The following is a 6,197-nucleotide window of genomic DNA, read 5'->3' as shown; positions in this document are numbered from 1 at the left end:
CTGTTTTTCGGATACTGAGAGCCGAGTCGACTCCGAAACAGTTCGAGTCGACCCCAAGACGGCACAAGTCAAAAGACAGAAGATCGGGAGTTCGGACTCTGAACGCCGAGTCGACTCCCAGAATTTCCGAGTCGACTCGAGTGAGCAAACTTGAAAAATGCATCCCTGGATTCCTTACGTCGAGTCGTCTCCAAAAGTGTCAGGTCAGCTCTAGACTTTGGGGAGTCGACTCCGGGTTAAGACGAGTCGACTCCCAGTCGAGACAGCACTTTAATTCAAATCCGGAACAGTTGCCGAGCCGTCTCCAGAAAAGCACGAGTCGACTCCTGCAGTAGCCGAGTCGACTCCAGATCACGCGAGTCGACTCCGATCCCAACGGAAACATTGTCAGGATGTGCAGAATGTGCAGAACGGCTAGGAGATTGTGTCTAACGGCTAGTTTCCGTGGGGAATGGCTTAAATAGCTACAGAGAACTGTAGCAAGGTAGAGAAGTGACATTCCATTCAAAAAAAACAAGTAATCTCCACCTACCAAAGGATTTCAAGCAAATGCAAGTGAAAGAAGGAAGAAGGGCATTAAACTCCAACCAACCAACTCTTCCCAGCATTAAAGAAGTCTCCTTCAGTCATCAAGTCTTCGAGACACTCAAGAGGAGACCCCGAGTTCGAGAAGCCCTCCTCTACATCTTCATAAATTTGTTTGAGGGCTCTTAACTTCTCTCTTATTGATATTGCTGAATATCTGCTTGTTAAGAAGCTTCTTTCTTTTTCTGTTTGTTTTCAAACCTCTTGTTCCTTACTTGATTCAATCAGGAGATTGAATCGAGGGTGTTAAGGTTTGTTGGTGAGCCTAGGTTGAAACCAACGGTGTAAGGGTTTGATTGTGATCCCGGAAAAACAATCGGGTGGTTCTAGTCGGTGAGCCTGGGAAAACTGACCGAGTTCGTTGTGATCTCGTAAAACAACAAGTTAGGTTGTGAGCTTGTAAAACAACCGGCTGTAATCCAAGGGGTTATAGTGAATTCCCAAGTGAGGCTTGGGGAGTGGACGTAGGAGCAAGGGTTAGCTCCGAACCACTATAAATTTCCTTGTGTTTGTGATTGCTTTGTTGTCTCCTACTTTCATTTCATTCACTGCACATAGCATCTAATTAATCCACTTACAAAAAGTATTAATTAGTTATTCACATACCTTTTAATTGCAATAATTATTTTAAAACCCAATTCACCCCTCCCCTTTTGGGTTGTCTATCTGGGCAACGAGTGGTATCAGAGCCGGAACTCTTTTACCCAAAGAGTAAAAGATCAAAATGACAACCTCATTTGGATCTTCTCATATTGAGGGCCAGTCCATCCATAGACCTCCATTCTTTAATGGATCCGACTACTCATATTGGAAGGCTAGGATGAGAATATTTATCCAAGCCCAAGACTATGAGATGTGGACCACCATACTTAATGGACCATACATCCCATCCATTTTTGTAGAGGGTGTCACTATATCCAAACTTGAAAAGGATTGGGATGACAATGACATAAGGAAGGCACAACTAAATGCCAAAGCAATGAATGTGCTTTATTGTGCTTTAGATAGAAATGAATTCAATAGAGTCTCTACTTGCATTTCTGCAAAAGAGATTTGGGATCGACTTGAAGTGACCCACGAGGGCACAAATCAAGTAAAAGAATCTAAAATAAATATATTAGTTCATAAGTATGAATTATTTAAGATGGATTCTAATGAAACAATCACTTGCATATTCACTAGATTTACTGACATTGTCAATGGCCTAAAAAGCCTTGGCAAAAATTATACTAACAGTGAACTTATCAGAAAGATTCTTCGTTGTCTACCAAGGTTATGGGAAGCCAAGGTAATGGCAATCCAAGAAGCCAAGGACTTGAACAAGCTGCCACTCGAGGAGCTACTTGGATCCCTCATGACGCATGAGCTAACAATGAAACAACACAATGAAGAAGAATCCTCTCACAAGAAAAAGGTAATAGCCCTAAAATCTGTTTCTACTAACAAAGATTTGTCTTGCAGCAGTAGCAGTGAAGAGGAAGACAATGAGGGAGATGATGATGAGGCTCTTCTTGTAAGAAAATTCCGTAGATTCATCAACTGGAAGAAGTCCTCTCATCAAAGGAGAGGCCCCTCAAGTTCCTATCACAAGGATAAAGGTAAGGAAAGGGAAAATGAGGGGATCGGATGTTATGAGTGTAAGAAGCCGGGGCATTTCAGAGTTGATTGTCCTTTGCTGAAGAAGGGGAGCAAGCACAAGAAAAAGAAAGTCCTCGTCTCCACCCTATCGGACTCCGATACATCATCATCATCATCGGATGAGGAACAAGAAGAAAAGGCCAACCTATGTTTTCGGGCTAACGACAATGAGGTAACATCCGAAACACATTTAGACTTTACCTTCGATGAATTATATGATGCTTTCAATGAATTAATGGACGAGTATAAGACAATAAACCTTAAGAACAAAGAATTGAAACTAACTAACCAAACTCACCTCCGTAAGTATGATACATTAGTTAAGGATAAAGATGTTATCATTAAAGAAAATTCAGAACTTAAGACAAGCAACCAAATGTTAATTCAAAAGACTAATACCTTAATTAAAGATAATGAAAGACTGACCAAAGAAATATTAGAACTTAAAAATAATAAACAAATCATAAAAGAGAGTCTCACAAAAGACCTAAATGGACTAAAAATAGAAAAACAAAAGTTGGCACTAGAACTTGAAAAGTACAAGCCTTTTGTAGAAAAGTTTACATTTAGCTCTGAAAAATTGGAAATGATACTTAATAGTCAACGAGCTGTGTTCAATAGAGCTGGTTTAGGGTATAAACCTAAAAATAAGCAAAAGCTCTTTAGTAATTTCTTTGTAAAAGCAGGGGAAAGCAAAACTAAGAAAATAACATGTTTTTGCTGTGGAACATTAGGACATAAAGCAAATATGTGTGATTATAGAAAAGGAAAAACTAAAAGAAAAATTAAAAGGGTTTGGGTTCCAAAAGGAACCAACATTACTAACCATGAAGGACCCAAGAAAACTTGGGTACCTAAAATTGTATGATTTGCTTGTGTAGGAGTGTCTTGCAGCCAAGGTCGACAAAAATTGTTGGTACTTGGATAGTGGCTGCTCAAGACACATGACGGGTGACAAAGACCAATTCTTCACCCTTGAGCCTAAGAAGGGAGGTGCTGTGACATTTGGAGACAATAACCAAGGTCACATCATTGGTATAGGTAAAGTACAAATCACTCCTTCAACCTTTATTGATAATGTTCGATATGTTGATGGTCTTAAGCATAATCTACTTAGCATTAGTCAATTGTGTGATAGAGGTTTTGATGTTTTGTTCAAACCTTCTTTATGCATCATAACCAACTCAAATGACAACAGTTTAGTTTTTAAAGAAATAAGACGTGGCAATGTGTATGTAGTAGACCTTGAGGATCTTGCCAAACATAACCCCTGTTTAGTTGTTAATGAAACTAAGGATAATGATGCAAGTTGGTTATGGCACCGTAAGTTAGGTCATGCAAGTATGGATACAATATCTAAACTAGTTAAAAGAGATTCCGTGATAGGTTTACCAAAACTAAAGTTTGAGAAGAATAAAATATGTGAAGCTTGTCAATATGGCAAACAATCAAGGAACTCCTTTAAATTCATAAATTGTATCTCTACCTCTAGACCTCTTGAACTCCTACACATGGATCTATTCGGACCAACTAGAACCACAAGTCTAGGTGGAAATAAATATGGTCTTGTTATTGTAGATGATTTTTCTAGATATACTTGGGTCATGTTTTTAGCTCATAAAGATCAAGCATTTTCAGTATTTAAGAAATTTCATAAGGAAGTAACAAATGCTATAGATACTTCAGTTATAGCTATTAGAAGTGACCACGGAACGGAATTTGAAAATCATCCATTTGATGAATTTTGTAGTAAAAAGGGAATATCTCATAATTTTTCTGCACCTAGGACACCACAACAAAATGGAGTTGTAGAAAGGAAAAATAGAACCCTTGAGGAAATGGCTAGAACCATGCTATGTGAAAGTAACCTCCCTAAGTACTTTTGGGGAGAAGCCATTAATACCTCATGTCATATATTAAATAGAGTTTTATTGAGACCCATTATAAAGAAAACACCTTATGAACTTTGGAAAAATAGAAAGTCCAAAGTAAACTATTTTCATGTTTTTGGATGTAGGTGTTTCGTTCGTAATAATGGGAAGGATAACCTTGGTAAATTTGATTCAAAATCTGATGAGGGTATATTTTTGGGGTATTCTACAACTAGTAAAGCCTATAGAGTTTTTAATAAAAGAACCCTTGTTATTGAAGAGTTTATACATGTTGTTTTTGATGATCCTAGTGATATCTCTTCTAGCAAGAGAGTTGATCTTGATGATGATGCTGAAATTCTTGAAGAAAAGATTGATGAGATGACATTACAAGAAGATGAATAAAAATTAATTGGAAATGCATCATCAAGCCAAGAGGTAATTGTGGATCATGGGCTGACTAAGGCTTGGAGGTATGCTCATGGGCATCGAATTAATTTTAGATGATCCATCTCAACCTGTTAGGACTAGAGCATCTCTTAGGAACTTAAATAATCATCTAGCATTTGTCTCACATTTTGAACCTAAACACATAGAAGAAGCTGAAAAAGATGTAAATTGGATAAATGCAATGCAAGAAGAACTAAAGCAATTTACTAGAAACAAGGTATGGAACTTAGTTGAACGACCCTCTGAATATTCAATTATAGGTACCAAATGGATATATAAAAATAAACTTGATGAAAATGAAATTGTGATTAGGAATAAGGCTAGACTAGTAGCAAAGGGCTATAATCAAGAAGAAGGTATAGACTTTGATGAAACCTTTGCTCCTGTAGCTAGACTTGAGGCAATTAGATTATTACTAGCATTTGCATGCTCTAAGGATTTCAAATAATTTCAAATGGATGTAAAAAGTGCATTTTTGAATGGGTATATTAATGAGGAGGTGTATGTAGAACAACCTCCTGGTTTTGAATCATCAATACCCCAATCATGTGTATAAATTAAATAAAGCACTTTATGGTTTGAAACAAGCACCTAGAGCATGGTATGAAAAACTTAGCAAATTTCTACTAGATCATGAGTTCTCTAGGGGAAATGTAGATACAACACTGTTTCTAAAGAAGAAAAACAAAGAAATGTTAGTAGTGCAGATTTATGTTGATGATATTATTTTCGGTGCTACTAACAATCGCCTCTGCGAAGAATTTGCTGACTTGATGCAGAGTGAGTTTGAAATGAGCATGATGGGAGAGCTGAACTATTTTCTTGGGCTTCAAATCAAACAATCTGAAGAAGGGATCTTCATCAATCAAGCTAAATACATCAAGGAGATGCTTAAGAAGTTTGATATGGAGGGAAACAAGTCAATCAGCACACCCATGAGCTCATCATGCAAACTAGACCAAGATGAATCAGGTAAATCAGTAGATCAAAAGATGTATAGAGGTATGATAGGATCTTTATTATATCTCACTGCAAGTAGACCTGATATCATGTTTAGTGTATGCATGTGTGCTAGATATCAATCTAATCCTAAGGAATCTCATTTAATTGCAGCCAAAAGAATCTTTAAATACCTAATAGGAACAAAAAATATAGGTTTATGGTATTCTAAAGAATCTAGCCTGAACTTAATAGGATACACAGATTCAGATTTTGCTGGTTGTAAACTTGATAGAAAAAGCACCAGCGGGTCATGTCAATTCTTAGGAGAAAATTTAATCTCTTGGTTTAGCAAGAAACAAAACTCGGTTGCATTATCTACTGCTGAAGCCGAATATGTTGCTGCCGGGAGTTGTTGTGCTCAAATCATGTGGATCAAACAACAACTTGAAGATTATGGAATTAAACAAGATAAAATTCCCATTAATTGTGACAATACAAGTGCTATTAACCTAACTAAGAATCCAATTCAGCACTCAAGAACCAAACACATTGAAATAAGACATCACTTCATAAGAGATCATGTACTGAATGGTGATGTTACACTTCAATTTATTTGCACTAATGATCAACTAGCTGACATCTTCACAAAACCCTTGAGTGAAGAGCAATTTTGTGTGCTTAGGAGAGGATTAGGAGTGATTGATCCATCCT

The sequence above is a fragment of the Phoenix dactylifera genome, chromosome 13 (assembly GCF_051530095.1).
Source record: "Phoenix dactylifera cultivar Ajwa chromosome 13, Ajwa_hap1_PhDact_Kaust_v1.1, whole genome shotgun sequence".
Lineage (NCBI taxonomy): Eukaryota > Viridiplantae > Streptophyta > Magnoliopsida > Arecales > Arecaceae > Phoenix > Phoenix dactylifera.
This window is presented reverse-complemented; position numbering follows the sequence as displayed.